We start from the raw sequence: 12,272 nt of genomic DNA on the forward strand, positions 1-12,272 counted from the left end.
ACAATATGTAAATTTCCTTTCCATTCTAAAATGCTATGTGAGATTATACATAATACTACATAGCCTGTATTTCTTTTTTTCTAAATATGTGTGTGTAAATATATAACACTATGTCCTATTTTAACCCAGAATATAAATTCCCAAGGGGCCAAGTCTCCTACTACTTGTTTAGTTTATTTACTGGGTAACACTTCCTTGGCATCTCCTTAGAGCATCTTGTCCAAATTCCAGTACACAGCAGGTGTTCAGTAGAAAGGAATTTATAGTCTCAGCCAGACAGCAAACATCAAGGGAAATCTGCATAGATGATTTTTTTCAATCTTAATTTCCATAATGAACTAGTATATTACCAAAAATTACAAAGATGATGTGAGAGAGAAGGAACTTAATATTAAAATGAGAGGTCACTTTGTGTCAAATAGCTAGGAATTTATTTTAGGCATCCAAAGAAACTAGGATGCAGCAAATCTTAAGTCTAACTCTCAAATTCTATTTTCAGAATTCTGAGGAGTGTGTGAAGTCTCTATCCCTAGACAGTAAACAGGGACCAAGTATTCTTCATATCAGATAATACTGTCCTTAGTACTGATGGAAAATTTCAGAAAATGAAGAGTCCAAACACTCAGCCAGGTGAGCTCCTGGTTCAAAGAAGATAAAAGCAAACACTCACAAAGGAACTCCTTAGAGCAGTAAAGTTTTAAAATGAGAGCACGCTATCCAAAATATTTTTGTTAGTAGCATTATATTTTCCCACTGTCTTGCCTCCATTCCTCACTTGGGAATATCTTCATGTAAATATCAAGACTTACTCATTCTAAAGCCTCAGAGTATTCTTTTCTTTTCCTTTGAAGTCAGTTATTAATGATTCAAAAGGCACTAGCAGACCAACTCATTTAAAATGACCTAACTTTTCAAAGAATTATTTTAGAACACAAAGCTGATACTTTCAAAGCTGACGTCTATATATGATGTTTTCCAAGTAGGTATGTGGCCTGGATACAACTTTGATATAGTTTAGGTACAAGGTTTATAAAGAATTCTAAGCGGTTTTGAACGATGAGAGGAAACAGAACCTCTTTAAATTTTTATACATAGCCCTTTTTCCCATTTCTGTTCCTCTGCTAACTCTCGCTCTCTACTCTGTTTCTTTGCTCTTTCTCCTGACTTCTGCATTCCTCCTCGCTCTTATCCTAAGAACTGTTTGGGGAACCATGGGTAAGAATCTGATGCCAGGAGCGAGGGCTCTTACCCTCTTCCCTGTTAAGTCTCCAAATATCAGTAAAATCAAGGGCCACAAGCAATTTTCTCTTCCCACCACCAGATCTCCCTTATCAAGACTAGAGACGAGACATGAGGGGGGCAGGAAAGGATAGTGGGGTAGTCATCCACTCAAAGGAACTGTAAGCTCATTAAAGCCAATTCAATCAATTATACGTAGCTACTGACAGCATAAGTTTTCATCTCAGCCTTATCTTCCAGGTACTCTGGCCTATAACCTTCACACATTCCCCTACAACCTTCCCAAATATACTAAATGTGTGCTGAGAAATAAGAACATTTTATCAAAAATTTGAGCTAAAGATAACTACAAAAGATAATCGGTTGTAAATTAAAGTTCAGAAGTGCATTTTAGAATTATAAATAGATTTGGGATTAGCCCTCAGAAAGGTCCATAATAATGTTCTTCAGAACCCCCATAGGAAATCAAGACGTGACATGTTAAGTTTAACCACAGTTTAAATTTAAGCAATAACCATTAAGTATAAGCTTAAGCAATAACCATTTAACATAATAACCATTAAACATAATAACCGTTTAACATAACAACATAAACATAAGTTTAAGCAATAACCATTGGTGATATTTTACTTACTTTATCTCTAAAATTGCAATTTCATTATAGTTCAACTTAACATTTAATTTCTTCCTGGTGGGGGGAGGGAAGGGCTTCCGTGAGGCCTAAACAATGTTATACTGGTACTACACATTCCAGAATTAAAAGCTTAAAAATATTGTGCTGAGATACAATCTGGTCTCATCAATAAAAAAGGTGCTGTTAAAAGTATAAGTACAGGGCTTCCCTGGTGGCGCAGTGGTTGAGAGTCCACCTGCCGATGCAGGGGACATGGGCTCGTGCCCTGGTCCAGGAAGATCCCACATGCCGCGGAGCGGCTAGGCCCGTGAGCCATGGCCGCTGAGCCTGCGCGTCCGGAGCCTGTGCTCCCCAACGGGAGAGGCCACAACAGTGAGAGGCCCGCATACAGCAAAAAAAAAAAAAAAAAAAAAAAGTATAAGTACATATATATGTACTAATGTGTACATTATTTAGGCTTTCTTTTTTAGAGGCCTAAGAATTCCTGTTTCTCAGCAGTATTTATAAGGTGAACAGATGGGCTACTTTTTCCCAATGCCAATATAAATCTCCAGTGAAGGTGTCAAGACCTTGATGACAATAGCAGAATTTGATAGCTGGTGAAATGAGTCTGGCCACAGGAGCACATTGCCTCAAATGCCATCAGGATCAATTCCCAGGAGTTTCCTCATTGGAATGATATCACCAATCAATTCCTATTTCATTTTTCAGGGAATGTTTGCTCTCATCTCCTACAGGAAGTTAGTCTTGACTGCTCTCAACTTTTATGTGCATTTCTATATAATTTTCAGTGCTGAATGTTTCTTTATAAGCTTTATTTTTCATTAGGGCCACTATATCGCTCATAATTAAACAGTTCACCAACTCAAAGGACTGTCTTTATTTTTTTATTCATTAATTAACCATTTAGTCACTAATAGCGACTAAATGCCTACTATGTTTAAGTTACTGTGGCAAGCCCCTGAGGGATACAAAGATTAAAGAAACTACTTATCTGCTCTCAAGGAGCTCACAGTATAGTAGAAGAGCCATGCTAAGGGCACAAATAAACTAAAATACAAGAATATACAACTACTACCAGATCAGTACCAATAAAATGACAGGCGGATTCAGAAGTAGGAAAGATCACAGCCTGCAGGAGAAAAAAAAACAGGAAAGTTTTCATGGAAGACAGGGTTTAAACTGGGACTCTGATGGGTAGGATTATTTCATGAGGCAAGTGGGGAGGGCAGTGGAGGAAAAAGGCTTCAAGATTAGGTGATTAAATGAACTAGATCTACATGTACACAAATGTGAAAAACAATGTTGAGAGAAAAGGTTGCAAAAATATACATGCAATATGACTCTATTTATGATTTCAAAATAAAACTATATGTTGTTTGTGTCTATATTACACATTTTTTTAAAAAGTATAAAACATGAAATGGAATGATACATAACAATTCAGAACAGGATTCATTTCCCAAGAAAGAAGAAGGGGATAAGGATGCAGAGTAGGACTTTGGCTACATCTAATACCTAACAGTTTATATCTTAAGGACAGTGAGAGATCTAAAACAAATATGACAAAATGTTAATATCCATTAAATTTGGGTTGTGGGCTCAAAATTGTGTTAGGGTTTTTTCCCCTGAACTTTTCTAAATATTTAAAATATCTTAGTATTCAAACTTTTTTAATTAAGAAAGGGCCAGGTGACTGGAAGAATAGGGGAGTCATTAACACAAAAATAATCAGGAGCAGGTTGGTTCCCCTAAACTTTAAGCAAACAGTTGATAAGCTCAGTTTTAGACTGAAGAGGGTCCTTCAGATCCCCCACCTAGTGTGCACAAAAGGCACTTAGAACAGAGTGAGGTGGAGGCTGACATATATGGACAGAAAGGAAGTTTTTATTGCCATCCTAGGTCAGATAACTGAAGGGAGAGAGAACCACCTTCCCACGTAGCTTAAATGCCCTGTAACCAAGTCATCTGCCCCAAAACAAAGCCAAGGAAACTTCCAGTTACACAGGAGTTCAGATAAAGACTCACTGTGAGTAGCTATTCTATGCCGCCTCTCTCCCCACCCCTCCCCCAAACACTCATAAACAAAAACGAAATGTACCCTTGCCCACTTGAGAAAGAATTAAGAATTGGCAGCTCTGCTAAAGTGGACAGTATCCAATCCAAGGCCCTTCTCTGGAGATGTTGACAGAGCCCAGAGAAAGGAGTAGAGAAATAATAATTCAGTTAAGTTTCGATGAAGAATTACCAGTGGAAGGCATCCATCCTTCCACATCCCCTCATGTCCCAACTTTCCCCAGGGGAATCTAAGGACCTCTAAGATGTCCTCTATCCTGTTCTGTTCTTCTCCAGCAAAAAAGACTAAAACACAAAATCCAAACTCTCACTTCGCACTTTAAACCCAAATAATTTACCCTCATAAAAATCCAATGAAATTAAAAACATGAGGAAGAAAGATTTAGAATCCAAGTATAATGACAAATCTTGTTTTTTAGATATACTTTTTGTCGGTGCCCAATTTATCATAGCTTATTTCTTTTACCAAAGTTTCATTGGTACAATTTAAAATTAAGTTTAAAAGAAAACTTGAAGGCAACTTAGCAGGAGAGATAAATACATCTGCACACACAATAACACAAATACCTTGACATTCTTCTACACCTGAATCACTATCGCTGAAGAATCCTAACATCCTATTCACTCCACTCCAGGGCATCCAACTGCCCCAGGTCAAAGTCCCTATTCTCCATGGTACTCTCAGGACAGATCTTCCTCAGTCAGACCTGGGAAAATACCACTGTTCACTTTGGACTAGTAAAAAGGACAATGGAGTGCAACGACAGAAGTCTTTCTGTCTTCTCGCTCAATGCAGTGTGGCAGAATGGAACAAACACTGCAACGGGACTTGTGAGGGAATGAGAGAAGTGAGCTAACATTTATTAATCACCTACCACATTACAGCCACTGAAGACTGAATTCCAGACCAAGCTATCACTTCACTACTTCTGTGATCCTAAGTAAATCTCAGGTATTCCATTTGAAAATCAATGAGGGAGACTAAGAAAGCGTAACAGTCCCTCTAGTTCTGATTCCATGATTCCACAAACATGATCACTCAACAACAAACGTATTACTGATAAACATAATAAAGTTATTTTAAAAGTCTTTTGCTTTGTTCCTCTCCAATACACCCTCTATATACCACTAACAAAATAATCTTTCTAGAACATGAAACTTACTTTATCACCCAATGCTTAAAAACCTTTAAATGGCTTATCATTTAGTGTAGCACAAGATAAAGCTGTCCATGATCGGCCTTACCTACTTCTCCAGCCTCTTCCCTCCCCTCCAACCCTGTCCTCCAGCCATAATAATTACTTAAAAGTTACCTGAAGAAGCCTGACTGTTTCGTTCCTTTAAGCTTTTGTTCATGCTGTTTTCTCAGCCTGGAGTGTACTTCCCTCTCTCATCTGCAGGGTATATCCTTAACTCATCTTTCAAGACTCAGCTCAAATATCATCTCCTCTGGGAGGCACTTTCCAACCTCTGAATGTCCAAGGCAGAACTGACCTTTAGGCCCCCACTCTGCCCCCGACATACCTCTATCACAATACCTATCACACTTCATTCCATCTATATACTGACACATCTCTCTCCTCCCACTAGACCCATAACCCCCTTGTGGTTGAGATCTTGTTTGACTCATCTGCTTCCTTAGTGCCTAAGACAGCGCTTACAAGAGACATTCAAGGGATATTCGATGGAGTGGGGAGCAGAGGAACGGAAAACATGAAAGGAGACAGAAAACCTCAATTAAGATGGCCTGAAGAGTGGAGAATAGCAGTATTTATCAGTACCACTATCTTTGGCCTTCTGCTCTTTCCCTAAACTCTAGTCTTCAGAGAGCTTATTCATCTTCTTGGCTACAGCTACCACATCTATGCTGATGAACTGCAAAACCACACTTTCAAGCATGATTAACCCTCACCTCCCCACCAGTTGTAGGCTCTTCTCTAACAACTGGAACACCTTTCATTTGGATGTTTCATTGCCATTTTAAATCCAAAACATCTCAAACTGAACTCATCATATTTCCCTAAGAAATGAGGAAACCTCCCTAACTTCTTTACCCCAGTCAGTGTCTCAGAAACCCAGGCTTAAAATGCCATCGTTATGTTTGATTGATCACTCTCCATCATCTTCCACATCCAGCCCGCACTGATTTCAATTTTTTCCATCACAATCTCTGTCACTCTTTCCCCTCCTTAACCCACCCTCCACAACTCTAGCTCAGGCCTTATCACCTCACACATCCCAGCTGCTAATCTCCCTTCCCTCCAAGCCAATCTATTTCCCAATATCATCATATTACAATCCTAATAAAAAAATTCTCAGTGGTTAGCTATTTTCCATTGTTTAAGATCTAAACTTATAAGCCCGCCTTTTAAGACCCTCTATAAACATAGCTCCAGACCATCCTAACCACCTGTGTTTTACTACTATTCACTGCAACTCAGGTCAGTCTCATCACTGCCCCAAGAACATTCCAAGTACACTCCTGTGCCCAGGCTTCTGTTTGATCCCTCTCAGCTCCAAATTTAAATGATTTTTTTTGTTATTTGCTTCATTTTCATTTCTTGTACCTAATACAATTTTTTTTGAGATCTGGAGTAAGTGACAATTCCTCTGTGACATCACACATGAGAAGAGTACCTGAGTACTCTTCTCCCAAAACACCTATCGTATGAGGTCTGTATTATGCAAATGATAATACACTTTCACATTTTAAAATTTTCTCTGACATAAAGAGGCTCAAAAGGTATTCATTCCTTCCTATTCCCCTTACTCCCAACTAGGCTGTAAATTCTTCAAGGGCAGAAAACTGTCATTTTTCCTAATCTTCCATACCACTTAGTAGAACTAAATTCACAGCAGGTCACTAAAAATAACAGCTTAGTAGTCTCTCCTATCAAAAACTATTTCTTATAGTATAAGGCATAAGCGATAATCCTAAAAAACACAGTTAAAAATAATCCTGAACTAAACTGTATAAATTAAGATGCCTGATTTTTCCACCTCTGAATTTTAGCTCAGAAATACTTCAATCTCCTGACTTAAGTGGTAAATAATAATCCTGTGCCCATGACATCACAAGCACATAGTTTGGTAATGATTATGAGAAGGCTGGGGGTAGGCAAGGATGAAGGAAAGCAAGTCAACTGAAAGAACAAGGATGGGAGAACAGCTGTGTGGTTTTTTTGTTTACTTCTTAAGTGTGGACTTCTCCTCATTCCTTTTTCTTTTTTTTTTTTTCTTAAATTGGCCACATTTTCAAACAACTTTACTTCAGGAGGAAAAATCTAATAGATTTTCAAAGGAGCTAATATCTGAAGAGCCTCTACAAAGCCCAAGTCCTTCAAAAAAGCCAGCTTAATCTTCAACAATGCAGTATCACCCAGTAGGACTCTTCCAGATATTGTGAGTAAAGACTTATTCAGGCTGCAACATAGGCATCTTCTACCAATAGCTCTTAGGAATAAGGCAGACAGCCTGCGGCCCCATTGGACACACACAGATTTTGAAAAGAAATTGGTCTTCATTAACATACTCAGTATAGCCCAGTCTTAATTACCCTCATATGGACTTTTCATTTTATGAATTTCTGAGGCAAAATCTTTAATTCAAGACTGACGTTTCTTCACCATCAGTATACTTTCCTCACTATCAGGTAATTCAGGCTTAGAAATGCCAATTCATTTCATCAGTATGATCCCCAAAACACTAAAATAAGTCTGGTTTTTAAAATAATGCATTTTCAAACCAAGAAATTGCTTTCTGAAGTTCTGAATTACCTAAACTAGTGCTCCTTACAATAGCAGAGATAACTGAAAGTTCAATGCACTGGAAACATGACACTGCCCTTACCATAAGCTCTTGAAGAGAATCCAGCCATAGCCTTGAGACTTCCCCACAGGTTGGTACAACATCAGACAGTCACAAGCAGAGCTCAACATGGTGAGTAAGGTGTGTAAATACAAAAATTTCTCCAATGAATCTTATGTCTCCTGGCTGACCTCTTTAGGCCAGGATGGTCCAGAGGAGAAGTAGGAGAGTCACAATTTACCGGTGCCTGACTCCTTGTCCCTGAGTTCTTGGATCAGAGGGCTCAATACTTCTCATTAAATCCATCCTTTGTTCAAGGACCTACAATGACTCTATTGACCCTTTCATCAACACCCAACAGAGTCTGGCCTCTGAGTCCCCTCCACCCTCTCGCCTGCTCTACCCATGACTTGACCAACCCACATTGTCTCCAGTCATTCTCATTTATTCTCCCCACATACACAACTTAGTCATTCATACCATCCTTGCACACTGCACATTCTATACTTTCTGCCCAGAAGATCTTTTATCTCCTTTTACTCCTAACACAGAATAACTATTTTATTTAGTTGAATGCTCACACCTATTATATAGATAAGGATGGAGAAGTAAATTGCCCAAGGTCACATTAGTAAAAAGCAGAACCACAAGTTGAACCAAGATCATCTAACTCCATAGCCCATGCCTCATTATGACTCTAATCCATAGCCTCCCAAGTCCATTTCAAATTTTACTGACTCAGAAATCTTCCCTAATTTACTTCATTCATAATTTGTTACTTGGAATTTTCTAGTCTCTACATACTTCATTTGTAGCACATTAAACTTGGTTTTGTTTATATGTTTTTTCTTAAATGTTAAAGCTTATAATAGTCTGCTTTCTCATTTACATACTGCCTTCTCCAACATCACCCTTGACCCAAGGGCAAGAACACCTGTTTTTACATCTTTTATATCTCCCCAAAGCCTGTCACTGGCACTTGGAAACTGCCTTATCCACAGGAGTGTTCAGTCATTATGCAGCAAGCATTTATTACTTAAAAAAAAAATCAACTTCCTTCTTCTATCATATTAAAAAATCAACTAATTTCAGGCATTCATGATAAAACTGTCCTGCATCTGCATTCTAGTTACACAGATTTTAATTGTCTGATTTATCAGGGGCTGTTGAGAAGATTCCAGGCTGCCATTCCACAGCTCCTAAGTTTGCATAGGAAAGATACTGCTGAAGTCACACTTCAAAGCATTGTTTCAGGATTTTTCCCTTGATGGGATGAATGTCTGGCATAAGGAGAACGTGTGCTCCCTTATAAAGTCCTCTGCCAGCATACTTAGCATGCTTGAGACATTCAGGAGCTCTAAAACTTCAACAAGTGGCACTTAGTGCCCCCGTAACAGTCTGAAAACTTATTTTTAATACTGAGTTATTCCAGCATAATTCACTTGGTTACATATATATTGAATCTCAAAATTCCAAACAAAGCCTTCTGAGAACTGAAAACAGTGATGGGCTATTGGGCTGCCCTACACTTATTCCTAGAGTTTATTCACTCCTTCAATCCCCACCCCTAACCCCTGGAATAACATGTGTAGTTCAACTAGGGGAAGTTGCTAAATACAGATATGAATTGAATTTGCCAGATATCATCACTAATATTGGCATGAACTAACCCATAAATTAAAACAATACTGATAGTCAACAGACTCTGGAACAGCATGTGTGGTTTTTAAAAATTAGATATTACCCTTCAAATTAAATCATTTTCAATAGGAGTCCCAAAAGAAAGAGATTAACGAAATAAAGCTTCAGGAAAATGTCCACGTTGTTGGTAACTAAGTACACAAAGTCCAACTAGTAATTAACATTCATTACTGGTCAGCCTGCCTTATACAAGTCGGTAAACAGCCCTTTCTTTGGCAAAGGTTTACTTTTTTTTTTCACAAGGGAGTCTTTGGCATTAAATGAAAGGGATAAGTCAAAGCAGGCAACAACAACAACAAAAACAGTAATAGTTTGGAAACTATCTTCCTTCCATCTTTCCTTCCTGCTTGAATGCGTACTGTCCAAAGTGGATATCTGTTCAACTCTAAATTATTCATGTTAATGGATGATTATCGGTAGAAAGGTGCTGATAATCCGAAATGGAAAAAATCGAAAACTAATCTATTTCAGTTTTGGAAAATCTCTTCAGCGTATTTATCATTTCAATTATTCCTAGCATGAGCTAATATGTGTATTCATTTGTAATCTCTAAGTACATAGTAACTGGCCACTAACTCAGGGAGGTGCTCTGAGGCATGCTGGGTAGCTAGTGGAAATTAGAACAGACTGGTATTCAGCTTCCAGATGAGCAACATCAATTTCATTTATTTTACAGTTCTGTCCAGCCTTCAAAATATCAATAGACTAGCACAGCAGGTTGGTTACTAACCTTTAAAAGAAAGGCTCGAAAAACAATGAGGACAAAGAGTATAATTGTTTGCCCATAATGTATTCATTTGTAAATTATGCACAGCAAATGTTTAATTACAAGTCTGATTCTCCCTAGGCACCCAGCATAAGCCCCTGCTGTCTTCTCCATGCCATCAAGAATGCAATCTCATTTATTAGGAAAGAAAGTTTCTGTTTTTTAAAGTTATACAGTATAGAAAATGTTTTTAAAAGATTTAGGACTAGCTACCCTTTTGGACCCACCTTATCACTACCTCTTCTCTCTACTTTGTCCTTTCCCACTTTAGAAATAGGTTGAAAGACAAAGGGATCCTGCGTCCTCTAAGATCTAAATATACAGTATGAGAAGCCAAAGACTGAACAATTACCCGTTTCGGATTTTCTAGAAAGTATTTTATACATATATGTACTAAAAGTCAACTAATTTTTGCCTTTGCATTCATGAAAAGAAAACTCCCTGAAGAGCTGGGGAGAATCTCTTACAGAAAATTTCTTTGAACTTAATTTTTATATCTGTATTGTGCCCAGAGAAGCCACCTGGGCTCCAGAGAGACTATCTAGACCGTGGGGGGGGGGGGGGGAGAGGTGAGAAAAAAAGAGAGGAAGAGAGAGAAGGAAAGACGGAGGGGAAGAGAGAGGCGGAGAGAGAGACTCAGAGCGCTGGTCCTTGTGAGCCGACAAGCTAAAAATACGCCGGCCCAGTAAACAAATCCCGTTCCATCCCGACCGGAGCCACACCGTTAACCTAGTAATTATGAGAAGAGGAGTGAGATCACGCAGCCCCCGGCTTACTCATCATCAGCTTCTAAAGTTTCCATCGGCTCATGGCAACTTTTCTTTTTTCTAAAGTTCATAAGCCTGCCCTAGTATCAATCTCTCTCTCTCTCTCTCTCTCTCTCTCTCTCTCTCTCTCTCTCTCTCTCTCACACACACACACACACACACACACACACACACTTCTTTTTCGCTCCCTTCCTCCATTACTGGAAGCACCTCAGTTTGGCTATCGATAGGGGAGAACAGCTTGTTTTCTTTTCCTTTTTTTTATATTGAGACTTTAAAATGAACTTTATCCTACAATGAGGGTAGTACCCTGCACTCCTAGCCACGTTAAAACTCCACCATCCCTCCCCGAAAGTCTAGCTGACAAGGGAGGACCGTCCAAACTGCCCAGCACAGCTGAGGAAGGGAGGCCACGAACGGGGAAGGGGGGCTGGGAAGGCGGGACGCAGGTGAAAGGGAGGAGTAACCGGGGAAAGGTTGGGGCCAAGCAAGGAACAGTCAGGGCGAAGAGGGGGTGCCGAGAGGAGATGGCTCAGGGTGAAATATAATCAGAAAGGAGATGGGGAACAGTGGCGATCAGAGGGTCAGAGTTTAGGAGTCTGAAGAGGCGGGAGGGGCGGGAGCAGACGGGGGAGGGTGACAAGGCGGGGGCTCCGTTACCCTCGCGGCTCCCGGGGCAAGGCCCTAGGCCGGGGCGGAGCGCGGGGCCCGGCTGCCTCTCCTCATTCCTCTGCTGTGACCCCGGGGTCCGGCCGGCCCCTCCCCCGTCGACGATGGAGGCGGAGGCGGTGGCAGAGACTGAGACCGCGGCTGTTGTTCCGCACAGGATCAGGAGCTGGAGCCAGACGGGACTGATCTGGACTGGCCTCCCCCAGTGGCTTTTTGCCTGCTCCACACTCGACTCCGGTTGCTGGTTCAGGATCGGTGGTTTTCGGCCGTCCGGCCGGAAACAAGCGCCAGTTTCCGGCCGGAGCGGGTTGGTGGTGACACCCAAGCGGCCCCCGGGCCTCCTCCCGCCCCACCCCGCCCCGCCCCACCCCGTAGCAGCCCCGCCCTTAGCGCCACTCCCCTAGCTACGGCCAGTTTGGCGCTTGCCCCGCGCGTGACCCCGTGTTTTCCTGGCCCGTGTACCTAAAGCTCCTGTTCTGGAGAGTTCTTGAACCGGAGCTGGAGGGCTACTGGGTGGACTCTTGAGACTTTGAGGTGTAGTCAGTTGGACACAGCCCTTTGGGAAGAAGCAGAAAGAGGCGGGGTAGTTGTAGAAAGGTGAGAGGGATGAAAA

General features: G+C 40.7%; 1 protein-coding gene across 2 annotated transcripts in view; it reads right to left on the reverse strand.

Annotated features, from left to right (window-relative positions):
* Positions 1-11,944, reverse strand: part of OTUD7B (OTU deubiquitinase 7B) — a 53,582-nt gene extending 41,638 nt beyond the window's left edge. The window contains exon 1 of one of the 2 annotated variants that reach the window (XM_082613429.1): positions 11,651-11,944. The gene's annotated coding sequence lies outside the window, so the exon portion shown is untranslated. The remainder of the gene's footprint in view (positions 1-11,650) is intronic. The other variant, XM_082613428.1, reaches the window with a different exon arrangement.
* Between the last annotated feature and the right edge of the window lie 328 nt (positions 11,945-12,272).

This window comes from Mesoplodon mirus (assembly GCF_964341445.2).
Source record: "Mesoplodon mirus genome assembly, chromosome: 3".
In the NCBI taxonomy this organism is placed as follows: Eukaryota; Metazoa; Chordata; class Mammalia; order Artiodactyla; family Ziphiidae; genus Mesoplodon; species Mesoplodon mirus.